Raw genomic sequence first — 13,982 nt, forward strand, 5'->3', positions numbered from 1 at the left:
CAGCCGAGGACGTGCCACGCAACCGAGAGCCAAACCGGCCGCGCCATTTAATTGCTCTGATTGCCTTTTCAAAGCGCCCTTAATGTATTGCTCGCCGCATGTTCTTGACCCCCCCCCAAGGGTTTGGCTGCAGATCTGAAACCCAGTCCTCTGAGATCTCGGACAGCGGAGTGGGGGTGGGGGGGAGGTCTTACCTGGCCGTGATGCAACGCTCCAAAATACATATAATATTTTTGGGGGGGACGCGGGGGGAAGGTTGAGGTTAAGGGGGCCCTTAATGAAATTCGAAAGACCTCTCCCTTGACTCGCCCTCCCTCCTTCCCCACCTTTAAATGTAGTAGCTGAAAAGGGGGATCTAACAGGTAAGAGAGACCTCCCCTTGGCACCAAGTAATTCAGGTCCTTAATGTAAGGGGTTGGGAGATCGCCGTCCCGTCCCCTCGATGCTTTTTTTGCACGCCAACTGAGAGTCAAATGTGGGTTAGAAGAGGGCTGGGAGAGATGATCTAGCTTGTTCTCGTTTTCAGGGGAGCCAACATACTGGCAAGCAAATATCTGGAGTAGTATTGATAATTCGGGGGGCGGGGAGCGGGCAGGGATATCCCCTTCGCCAGTACTGCAAGGGACCATACATGTACTGTATTGCATCCATCCCATCTTGCTGACTAATCCCTTCCTTTGGTTTATTTTGGGAGGCTGGTCCAAGAGGGCAAATGGGGGCACTCGCCCCAGCTGGCTCGACCTTCCCCCTGCCAGCACCTTTCTGTCTATCTGCCTACCTCCTTCCTTCTAACCAGCACGGCGGGGGGGGGCGGGGGAAGGACACTGGCTGTGAGCTTCCTCCCTCCCCCAGCTCCGTGCTGCCCCTTGCAGAGCTCGGCAGGGCGGGGGCTGGGACGACCCAAATCCGGAGTCCTGTCGCTCCGGCTCCACCTGCGACTTGGGACCCCTGCAGTGGGGCCAAGGAGACGAGTTAGGGGTTGGTGGAGGGCTGGGGGAAATGTCGCAGGAGGAAGGCTAGTGGTGGGTTGTGCGGGGGAGGGGGGAGATTGAGCAAAGCCGTCAATCATGGCATAGAGATCCAGGAGTGTGTGTGTGTGTGTGTCCGGATGCTGCCCAGCGGTTTGCGGGAGGGAGGGCTTCTTAAGGATTTTTTCACTCAGGAGATATATAGCTCCACAACACACACACACACGCATCTATTTTGTATCCGCTCTCCTGCCCGAATGAGCAGAATCCCTTCTCTGAGCTGACATCCAATTTAGCAGTATCCCTGCTGGCTCAGCACGTGAGGGGGAAACCGAATGCCGGAGCTATTTTCAACCTCCATAAATATTCATCTCCTTCAGGCAGCCAGGCTTTTCTCCTGCTCCCCCCTTCCCTCCGTGGAGTAAACCAGGCGGCGGTGGAGGAGGAGGAGGAGGAAGAAACTGGAGGGGATGCCGGGATTTCTGCACCCACTTGCTCTCAGAAGAAGTCTGCTGAGCTATGCTCCTCGCTCTGACATCTCCAGCTGCTCCTTCGAGGAAGGAGGGAGCAGATGATGATGAAGCTACAGAAACTTTCCTCCCCTCGTTCAGCTGATGCATCTCTGTGGTCTTTCAGGCGGTTAACACCTCGGGAACAACAGGAGCTGCCTAATGTCAGCATAAGGGAGCTCCGTGAAGTCATGCACGCGACTGGCCTCTCAAAATATAGGCTGGGAGATCCTGATTTAGGTGTGCATTCAGCAGACCCACTGAAATCTGTAGGCCTGCTGCTGCTCTAAGTATGGCTGTGTTTGGAGGCAAGACCTTATTGTAGCGCAGTATCAAGCTATCTGTTGAGGCTTAGATTGCAATTCTGTATCCCCTAACCTGGCTGTATGGGGTGTTGCGGAGGGGTAGTACTTCTGGTGGGGGACACGTCGTGTTCCTTTTAGGCAGGCATAGGCAAACTCGGCCCTCCAGATGTTTGGGGACTACAACTCCCATCATCCTTAGCTAACAGGACCAGTGGTCAGGGATGATGGGAGTTGTAGTCCCAAAACATCTGGGAGGGGGCTGAGTTTGCCTATGCCTGCTTTTGGGCTACCTTGTGCGCAGGATCACCAGAAACCAGAGAAAGCAGGCCTTTCTCAACTCATAGGCAGATACGTCGATGCATATTTAAAGTCTTCATTAGCACTTGCGTTGCACCATAGCTCCAACGGCTCCCTATCTCTGGGGTGCGTTCTCCAAAATGTTTTAACAAGCATTTCGGGGGTGGGGGCGAGGGCGAGGGCGCGCTCGAGAGTGCAAAGAGGCAGAGTTTGGGCAAAGCCACCTGGGACACACACACACACACACACACGCCTGTAGGTTCCTCCGAGGGCCTTGTTTTGCAGAGAACACACAGCGAAGGGATCTGGGAGGTGTTGTAAAACAACAGAGGCAACGGAGGTTGCAGAAAGGCCGCTCGATGGGGTGTGGGAGTGTGGGGAGGGATTTGTGGCAGAAGTGGTGGTGGAGAAGAGAGCCTCCACCCCACCCCCACCCCGCCCGGATCTCCCCAGCTGCCCTATGTCATGCCAGCCTTTGGATTGCCCTAACAAAGCAACGCGCTTTTGCTAATCCTTAATGGATCTTTGCGGTGACATTGCAGATTTCTCCCAAGCTGAGTGGCATCTCTCGCCTTACAGCCAAGGCCTTGTTGTGTTGTAGTCCCCTCTTGCTCCCCTCTCCCAGCCCCCTCCCCCCACCAACCCCCCCTACCCCGGGAGGTCAACGCTGCTCCAGCAGCAGCTGCTTTGTTGTCTGGGTCAATAGGCGTTTCTATATTTAGCAGGAGCTGCTTCGGCGACATTGACTATTTATAAACCTCCCACGCGCTCCCACCCGGCCTGAATACAGAATGAGGGTGTGTGGGGGGGCTCCACTCCTGGGCGGCGGGGGAAGGAGAAGGTGTGCGGCACAAATCCTACCGCACTGCAGCCTCGCTTGGCGGGGGGGGGGGGGGGAGAGGGGAAAGGGGGGGTTGTGGGGATGTGGAGTGGCGGGTGGGGGTGGGGAGGCTGATTTATCTGTGGGCAGCTGCTAGAGGGCTTCCCAGGCTTGGTAATGAAGGTGGTCATCGAGGAAAATGGACTGGGTTGTTTTTTTTTTTAAAAAAAGCTAACTGTAATTAAACGGGAAAGCGATGCAAAGCTCAAGGTCTGTCTGAGGAAGGCGACCAGGAGAGAGGGAGAGAGAGAGAGAGAGAGAGAGAGAGAGAGAGAGAGAGAGGATTGCCTTTGCAGGGAGGGAAACCCAAGCCTGTCAGAAGAAAGTGGATGGGAAATCGAAGAGGCTGATGGATGCGTGCCTGTGCAGCCGGGAGAGACCTCTTTAAGCAGAGCTGTTTGAGAGAGAGAGAAATGCAGGATTAAATACTTGGGGGGGGGGTTGGGATGCCATGTGCAGCTGAAGGAAAGGGCCAGAGATAGCAGGCATTAGCAGAAACAGATGGTTTCAGTGAAATGTCTCATTTATTGAATTCCTAGCTCACCTATTCTCTCCCTCCCTCCCTCCCTCCCTCTCTCCAAGGAGCTCAAGGTGGTGCAGATGGTTGTTCCTCCTCATTTAATCCCCGCAACAGGTTAGGCTGAGAAGCAGTGACCGACCCAAGGTCACCCAGTGAGTTTCATCATGGCCAAGTGTGGGATTTGAACCCTGATCTACCAAGTTCTCATTTGGAACACATGTCTTAGTTTGGTCCCTTCAGTTGCATTAGAACGAAATAATTTCACTTGTCCTCCAAGAGGACCTCTAGTCTTGGCTGTACTGGATTAGGAACCAGTGCCTGTGAGAAAAGGCTGGGTGAACTGGGAAGTTGCCTCCTCTGGTCATTCCGTTGAGAAGCAATGCAAACACTTTGGAAGCTTCCGCCTGTTCAGCTGCCTATACACAGATATGGAAGAGAGATGCAGACTTTTACACTCGTATCAAACTGAGTGTACCATTTAGTGTAAACATTTCCATCTTTTATCTGTGTGCATGTCTGCTCCAATGTTGTTTTTGGATCCGAGTTCCAGGCACTATGGGAAATGTAAAATAAAAATAAAAATTTAAACCTCCCAGTTTTAAAATGTCACCACCTGTGACACTGCCTCCTGATTTGTATTCTTGTATTTTGCTTGTGATTGATTTGGACTGGGAAATGTTTTTCTTCTGTATATGACTCTGGTGTGTGTGTGTGTGTGTGTGTGTGTGTGTGTGTGTGTAAAAAATCAGGCATGGCCACAGGTAAGAACAAGGTGTTAGAGATGTTCAACCAGTACAGGTTTCCTTTGTTGGGTCTTGCTCACTCTGAGGTGAAGCCATTTTTTTCTCCAGTGCCATTGGAAAGGCCTGAAACACAGCTCTCTCTGCTATCCTGGTTGTTGTTGTTGTTTTTCTGAAGCATACCCTGCCTCCAGAGTTTGATCCCATTGGCCAACCCTTGTAGGAAACAATTTAAGAGGTCCAAAGACTGCTGAGAATCTTGTCAGGTCAACAGTAGTTTGCTGCTCAATGGTTAAGTTGTGCTTGATGGTTGTTTAGCATCTGACCGGCTGGCTTGACCCTCAAATCAACTTTGTCCATGCTCCCACCATAGCTGCCAAGTTTTCCCTTTTCTCGCGAGGAAGCCTATTCAGCATAAGGGAAAATCCCTTAAAAAAAGGGATAACTTGGCAGCTATGTTTCCCACCTGCCCATTCCTAAAACACTAGGCATTTTTCAGTGCTGCTCATGACCTGGTGTGACTTCAGCTCTGCCATTTTGTTTTTGAAGATAACCATGGCTGCTATTTTATTGTATTTACTATTTTATTTTAAATTTGATTTTAACAAACTCTAAAAACACAATAAATACCACATCCAGAATATTCAGAGACTTAAGAGATAATTCAGCTTGCTGTCAAAACCTATAAATTCACGTCAAACACAAAAATCCACTTAAATACATAAAATTCCTTGTTCCATATATAAAAAAACAAGCCCCTCATTCTTAACACTCTGTTAAATCAATCCAGTTTAAGATCTATACTATTCTTGAAATATTTTTTTTAATTATCAAAATAGCCCACCTTGAATATTTCTCTTTGGTTTTCTTCACTTTTTCTCCAGTAATTTAACTTGGCCAGGTTAACATGCAACATTAGATTTCCCAGTTCTTCTTCCTTTTTCCAAATCTGAGCAGCTAAAACTTTGGTTGGCATTAGCAGAGAATAAATTCCCATTTTTGGTTTCTGGTCCAATTTCTTCTAACAAAATGATAAAAGGATCTAACAGTGTGCCTTCGTTATACCTTTGATTTTTTCCTAATATTAACCTCCAAAACCTTTGGCTGCCATTTTGGGTATCTTTTGGAATATGGCACTGGCATCATTACTTCAAAGGGAAATTTGGTGACTACAGCCTTTTGACATGGTTTCCTGTGCCGCCTTGTGCTTGGATAACCAGCATACGTTGCCCATTCTGCAGCCTGGGAGTTGCATAAAGCTACTGTTTTTGACTCGCATAATCTCTATTGTAAGAGGAGATTTGAGCCCACGCCAGAACAAGGGCACAATGGCATTTTCTCCCCCTCTTTTCCTGGCATTCTGCTTTGGGATAACTTTGGTGTTTAGGAAAGATCTTTCCTTGTGACTTCTGGAGGCAGTTTACCCCTTTTCTCCCTTCCCTCACGACAGTGGAAAGACCACGGCCTTCTCACGGAAGGAAGGCATGTTCTATTCCCTCCTTGGAGAACAATTTCTTAAGAACAGGGACTCCTCACTAAGGAAAGCCATTGATGACATTCAGAGCAAACCCCATGGGAAAAGAGCTTTTTCCTCATCTTTGTGAGAAAGGGTAGCTTTCTGACCAGCCCTGCACCATTTGTAACTCGCTAACCCAAACAGAGTTCACCATCCAAACATGGTGGTTTGGGCTCAGGAATAAACTTCCTATCAGGACTCAGGTGTCACAGTGGGGGCCTTTACTGGGTCCTATAGATTTGGGGCAATGGGGAGCAGGGAAGCACAGGCCGTAACTCTCTTACTGTGAGGAGAACAACTGAGGCTGAATTGTACATTATGCTTGAGTATATTTATTGAATGTTAAAGATCTATATGGAAACCTAGTTCCCTGTTATCGATGTTCCTATCACCCAAAACCACTTTGAAGTCCATATTGTGATATCCATTTCATAATTTTTGACCTGGCAATATATCCCATCACAGTACCATATCTCAGGCTGTCTCTAGGCTTGTCCACACTTCCAGTTTTGTTGCTGCTTTCCCTGGGAAATCGCTGATTTGGAGCAAACATCAATCGGGTTTTTCTGCCCTCCTCATTATCCTGCATGTTCTTGGAGACCAGGGGAGGGAGACTCCCTGGATTACCTATTCTGCAGCCTCTTGACCTCCCCTCCTCTGCTTCACCTTCAGAGTCTGGACTGCTCCCTGTCACCGTCTCTTCCCGCTCACTAAACCCTGCTGCCCCTTCGGCATCCAGCACCTTCTCTCCACCACTCTTTCCCCTCTGACCTCTCCTCAGTGTCCCACCACCAATCCCCTGGCTCTGAGCCTTTGTCCCGGGGGGGTTTCCTTGGGGCTTCCCCTGGCTGGTGCCTCCCACCACTCCTCTTCATCCAGCCAGTCCCTGACAGTCCTCTTAATTCAACAAAGCTGGCCTTAGTATTCGGTAATGAGGGGCAGTCACCTAAGGGAATGTACACTCATGCACTGAGTGTTGCAGTGGGGAGACAACGTGACCCATGGGGTGTGGTGGTAGTGTTCTGCACCTTCTGTTCCTTCAAGCAAGCGTTGTGCAGCAGACCTTCCTGTTGGGTTAGCTGCTGTGTTTTGGGGATGCTATTTAGACTTCCCATTCTCAGACATGGAATTATTTGGTGGCGGGATGTAACTCTGGCGCCGAGTGTGTGTATCTGTGCCTATGTTTAAAAACGACAACCCTTACGCTTTTCCAATTTAAAAGCTTATCTTTGCAAGCAACTCCTCCCTCCCCGCAAAACGGGATTCACCTTCCCAAGCTCAGACTCTGCAGAAATGTTTCAGCATCTCAGAACAATATCCCCCTCCCTGTTTCCAGACCCTAGTGTTTCCCTGTTGCCTGGAAACGAGGGATTTTCTTCCAAGAGGAGATCAAGCAAGCTTTTCATGTTTCTCCCCAATGGTTTTGCTTCTTACTCTCCCTCCACAACGTTAAGCACTCCCCCCTCTCTCTCCACACACACACACACACACAGACACAGTACCAGCACCACCAGAAAGGGCAGCGCATTCTAAAAATAGCTCCTGGTGGGAAAGTGCGGAGTGCCTGAATGGAGGGAAATCCTAACAAGGCTCTGAAAAGGAAACACCTGGGGCTGCCATTGCTCCGCTGTAGTTTCAGCTAAAAATAAATCTGCAGTGTACGATCTGCATCCCTTGTTGATAGGGAAACACGCATATCTCTGCATGAGGAATAATTTTCTGCCCTTCTAGATAAGCTTTTTTTCATTATTTGAAACCCTGTATCTGAAGGCTCTCTGGCTCACATGACTGGGTCCCCTCACCCCCCCCCACCTTAAGGTCTTCTTAAGTGTCTCCATCTTCAGAGGTTAGGTGGGAAGAAATGGCCTCCTCTGATTGTGGAATATGCTGCCCCCAGAAACACTCGCCTAACATCTGGACAAGCTGGAACGTGTCCAGAGGAGGGCAACCAAAATGGTCAAAGGCCTGGAAACGATGCCTTATGAGGAACGGCTTAGGGAGCTGGGTATGTTTAGCCTGGAGAAGAGAAGGTTAAGGGGTGATAGGATAGCCATGTTCAAATATATAAAAGGATGTCATATAGAGGAGGGAGAAAAGTTGTTTTCTGCTGCTCCAGAGAAGCAGACACGGAGCAACGGATTCAAACTACAAGAAAGGATATTCCACCTAAGATTCCAACATTAGGAAGAACTTCCTGACAGTAAGAGCTGTTCGGCAGTGGAATTTGCTGCCAAGGAGTGTGGTGGAGTCTCCTTCTTTGGAGGTCTTTAAGCGGAGGCTTGACAGTCATATGTCAAGAATGCTTTGATGGTGTTGGACTGGGTGGCCCTTGTGGGGGTTGGCAGGGGTGTTGGACTGGATGGCCCTTGTGGTCTCTTCCAACTCTATGATTCTATGATCTTTTAAGATCAGGGTTGCAGACCTTTTTAGGCCAATGGCACATTTTGAATTTTGGGAAGGTGCCGTGAGTGCCAGTCAGAAAATGGTTACTGGGCAGTGTGTGAGTGCCAGTCAGGAAACTGCTACTGGGCAGTGTGTGGGCTATAACACAAAATGGCCGCCACACCAAGACGAATGGAAAAGGACCACAAAATGGACCCTCCCCTTCGATGGGAAAATGGCACCTACATCAGCCACTACTACGGTACCACACTCATGGAAAGAAGCTCTTTGCAACTCTCCTCTTCAAAAAGGAAGGGAGTCCAATCCAGTGGCATGTGCTCAATGTGGAAGAGGTTGAGCCAGTGCACCATGGATTTTTGAAGGAATATTTACTGAGATTTTCTGCAGACACCATACTGTTGGGCACATTGATGACCCCCTACTTTTAAGAAGGGGACTATTTTATTCTCCTAAGCTTTTTTGTGGGTGTTGCTGATCTAATATTTTCTAGTTCTGGTTCATTGCTGATTGTTTTACTGTTGGCCTCCATTACTGATGTTTTAGTTGTTTTTAGGCGCTAGCTGTTTTTGTTGCTATATTTTTTTTAGATAGGTAGTTTTGTGGCGCTATCTTACACTGTACACATTTACTGAGAAGTAAAGCACATTATGTTCCATAGGGCTTCTTCCACCAGAGTAAATGTGTTTAGGATTGCAGCTGTAACTTTTGTTGTTAACTTTTTGGAAACTGCTTCTTGAAATACTGGCTAGTAGACTCTCTTTTTTTAACCCATAAACAGTACATAAAACACACAAGATTAGAGCCAAAGAACAACATAAGAGGTTATGCACCTTCGTGAGAACGAAAGGATAATCTTCAGTATAGATATTATTGCCAATAGATTGCACCAACCATCTTATTGAAGAGCAAGAATGGCAGATTAATATTGAAATAAATTATGGGGAAACTGGTTATGCTTTATACAATATTGGTTTAATTTTTTTTGTGATTTTCAGGTTTATACATTTCAATAATTTTACAATCATTTCAAAACTTGACTTCCTTCCCCCTCTATCTGCAGTTCCTTAAATTTATTTTTAATATACTCTGCATATCCAAATTAATTTGTTCATTTATTCATCTACTTTAAATATGTACTCTTATGAAACTGGGGTTATTACAATAATCCTGCCAATGTTCTTATCTGTTTACGATTTGTCTGTAAATATTCATTAAACCATTTCCATTCTTTTATATAAAAAAGTTTGTTATCTTGATTTCTTATTTTTCAGGTAAATTTCGCCATTTCTGCATATTCCATAAGTTTTTGTATCCATTCTTCCTTTGCTGGGACTTCTGCTTCTTTCCATTTTGGGGCAAGTAACATTCTTGCCGTTGTAATAACATACATGAATAAGTTTCTGTACAGATAGGGTAGTTCTTTCCCTATAATTCCCAAAAAGAAAGCTTCTGGGTTTTTTTTTAAAAGCAAATGTTATTTTGAACATCTTTTTCAAGCTTTATACAATATTGTTAAGAAAACAATGACCTCCCGTGAAAGCAAAAAAAGGAAAAAGAAATATTGTAATTTTATGTCAATTTACATTTACTTACATAAAATTATGATATGAATGTTTTTTTTTCTCTTTTTGGAGTAGAGCTTTGTTGATTACTGCTAATAACTGTCAAATGAATAAATTAAAATGTGGGTGGGAGATTGCATAAAGAAAGGTTTTACGCAGATCATTCCATGAAAATTGTACTAAACTTCTACAAAATTGTCTGTCTTTGTTGGGGGACGCAATTACTCTAAAAAGAAATAAGAAAAATTAAAGGCTTGAAGGGAGAGATACTTTACCCCTCAATGCCCCCCTCTCATGACCACTGAAACTTTTGTTCCCCTAACCATGTTGAACAGCCATGTCACAAGTGAATCTGCCATGACACAACCTCCTCAGAACGCATGTTACCACCTGAGTACCCACAAAGTCAGCCTTTTAATGTTCATTTTGCCTCAGTATCGGTCCATTTTCATCCCTGAGATTCAAGTCACCTTTGAACACCTTTCTTGCACTGTTTATGTGACTACCAGTAACTAATGCAACAGCTGGGGACTAATTTTTCCCCTGTCAAGGGTATATTGCCTTGGAGATACCTCCAAAGAAGAACATTGCGCCCTTCCAGATGTACAATTTATACCACTATAGCTGTTGCCAATACAAGTTTATTGTTTTAGCCAAAGGCCATGACAAACCCATAGCAAGAGTACCATTAAAACATTACAGATCACAAACATCCATAATATGAGCCAACATCCATGATGTAAGAAAGAGGTTGTCAGAGATGCCATCAAACTCAAATCCAGCTTGATTTCAAATTAAATATTCTTCTTTTTTTGCAACCAGTGCTAGAAGACCATTCTCGTGTTAAGAAGCTATTATTGTCACTCAAAAGAAAGTGGACCATTTCTGTTGGGGTGTACCTACTTGCTCGTGTGAACAAAAGTTTCAGAAAGCAATCTCTTGGGTCTCTCTCTAAGGGGCAAGCTAACAGATAATGAGTGATGTCTTGCACCTGAGGATGACCACAAATACGAAGTCCGTGTAAGGGACCTTGTTGTCGCGGCCATCCAAGACTGCAGCGGGCATCACTTGGGCATTTCTTAAGGAAGCTGGTAAGAATTGGGTCACATGACAAGCTCTAAAATACTCTTTTTCAAGACTGGATCCCAAGGGTGTGGATTGTGTTTCCAATTAGTTGCAGGTCCCTTCTGGATTCTATCCAGAAGAGACAATCCCTTAGTTGACACTTCTTCAAGGTCAAAGCAGAGCTGAGTTCTGGAAAATAATAATAATAGTACTCTAAAACATCTTGACAAGCCGCTTTCCACCCAATTCCATATAGCACAGAGCAGGAATGCACTCAGTAGGCATAGTACCGGTAGCAATTTTTAAAATATTCTTTAACTGAGTGCAGTCCACTCTTGTTTTAATTGTTGTCCACACAGATTCTGTTTTTTTTATAAATCATTTTTATTAAATTTTCCACTTTAGCAATCTAATCAAATTGCATTAAATATTCCAAATTATACATATACATATCAAATAGTTTGAATATTCTGCCAAATTATAATTTTTGGGGACTTCCCATGCTTCAAGTTTGGAGGGCTCTGATCATCTCATTTCTACTGCATTTCATAATAATTTCTGGTGGTTCATCTAATTCTTTCTGTTGTTATCCTTCATTCTTTCGCAGTCTCTGAGTTGTTCCCACAAGCGAGTTAAAACAAACAATGATAGATTTCTGTGTGGATTTTATGTCTATGATTCCCTTCCATAAGCTCACAGTTATCTCCTCACACGCTGGTGTTTCGCTGAATCAATCCAAAAGTCTTTTCGCCGCTGGCAGCTGCCATCTTCACATAGTTCTGATAAAATCAAGTCTAAGCATCTGCTCAGTAATTTTCCCAAACCGGTTGCATCAAACATCAAACATTTCCAGGGGAGATTTACCAAATCAAACTTGAAATACAAATATAATTACATATTAAAGGCTCACCTCCCCCTATGACTATTTATAATTCTGCAATCTGGTCTTGACTTCCAATATGGCGGATTTTCAAACTGCGACACTGCTTCAACAAAGATTCCAGGAAACCGCTCAAGGTTTTTTAACAAGACTCCAGTGGCTAATGAGATCCTGCTTCTGTCTGATGTCAACAAACTGGAGAATCTTTTATTCTCTTCCAAGCAAATCAAAGATCAAAAGCCTTAATTATATAATATTTTTATTTCCACACAGTTTATAATTTTAAAGCCATATTATGTCGACGAATACCAAACTTTCCAGTCTTGCTTGTTATAGATAATGTAAACAGTTCTTCTGGGTTTCTTTTTGGCCAAGTAATATAATGAAGCAAAGTACAATAATAAGAGAGGCTCGCCCCCCCCCTTCCGTTCCGTTCCAACATACCAACTTAGATGTTAATCCTTCTTCCACTCAGTCTTTTTTGGCACCTCAGTGGCTGGGTTGTTTAGCAGAGTAATTCTTCCCTCCCTGCTCGAAGCATGTCCAAAACTTAAAGCCAATTTTTCATCTTAAGAAATGTAACTTGATTCGCTCGTGGAGACAGCGTCCAGGAGAGCCAGACTCTCTCGGGGGCTTTCCATCCAGTGCCCCCCAGCCCCTCCTTCCTTCTGAATTTGAGGCTGGGTTGTTGGGCATCTGCGGATGAGGCTGCGTCTTCCCGTACCCCTCGGGAAGATTTTGGGAGGCTGATTACTCCCATCTCAGCCTCTAATTACCCCGTGAGAGCCGGAGCGATGGAATTATCAGCTATCTTCCATAGCGCCTCAAGCGGAAGTCCACCCAGGTTCTGTATGAAGAAGAGCTGTTGATATTCCGAATGGCAGAGACTATAGCTTCTGGAGAGAGAAAAAGTCTGCAGTTTCCAGAACTGTAATGGAGACCAGAGCCCTGTATTTCAATACCATAGAGCATCTGAGTATGTACTTTGCTACCAAATATTTTAAGGGCAGGTTGAAACAGCTGCCCTCCCTCATCAATGCCCCTATGGTTTTATGCACTTTGACTTTCACTGCCTCCATACTTCCAAGTGTCCAATAGGGTTTCATTAAAGAGTACGCCCACATACTATACCTAGGACTGTGCCTGCCAAAAACCACAATCTTGGTCTTAGAGTAATTTATAGATAAGCTTTTCTGTTTTCAGTATGTGCTGAAAAACCTCTACAATATTTTTGAGGCCCACTCAGGAAAGAGAGGAGTTGTTGTCTGTGCTGATGTTTTTTGGAGCAAAATGGTAGTGGAGCACTGCACCAGCTGCTTGTTGCTGTTTTTCGGAGGGTGATTAAGCTGTCCTCCACACACACACACACACCAATGACAGGGTGTGTTACATCCCTTCTGCCCCCTTGTTCCAGCAACTAGCAAATGCCCAAGTTACGAGCATGTACTGATAAGCCCTTTTCACTTGGGTCTCTTTTTTGAGCGGGGAGAATTCCAAAATTCTGTTCCAGTTGAATATGCAAAAAATAGCTGGCAGGAACCCCTTGAGTTCACTGGGTGAGTCTCAGCTATCCACCATTTTGAAGAGTGCGGTAACAGGCCTCATTTTTTTAAAAAAAGTTGAGGAAATGGTGTGAAACGTAAGTTGCTCAAACCACAAGCCTCCCCACCTCACATAAAAATGGGAAATTGCGCAAAACATATTCCACACACTGTGAAAAGAGAACCACACAAAGGTCAGAATTTTTACAAAAGAGGAAAAAGCAGTTTGATGGTGAAGGTAATATTCTGGAATAGCGATGGGATGATAACAATATCATGTGGAAGCATACAGGAAAATCTGGAAGAAAACCCCAAACCCAGCAGCTATAGCACTACAAAAGGTATGCCTGGAAAAACCCCAGATTTTGACTCTTCATCCAGAACAGATAGACACAGGAAACTCAGACACAGGAAATCCTTGCACATGCCTCAATACAACTAAGTCCAGTGCCACCTAGTGACTAAACTATATATAACAGACAGGGGGAAACACTCTTTTTCTGTCAAAGGTAGCTTTGCCTTGGTGGTATTTAGGGGGTATTGGCGGCTGCTGATGGGTAGGCCAAGAGCCAAAAATAGGTGTGGTATCCCATTTCCCCCTTCTCTTCCGCTCCCTTGTCTTCCTCCCATTTCAAAACATTTTGTAAATGTAGAGCCATTTTTCTCAGAGGTGATACAACATACATGTTGTTGTTTAGTCATTTAGTCGTGTCCGGCTCTTTGTGACCCCATGGACCATAGCACGCCAGGCACTCCTGTCTTCCACTGCCTCCCGCAGTTTGGTCAAACTCATGTT

Source organism: Zootoca vivipara, chromosome 12, assembly GCF_965207765.1.
Source record: "Zootoca vivipara chromosome 12, rZooViv2.hap1.1, whole genome shotgun sequence".
NCBI classification, from domain to species: Eukaryota; Metazoa; Chordata; class Lepidosauria; order Squamata; family Lacertidae; genus Zootoca; species Zootoca vivipara.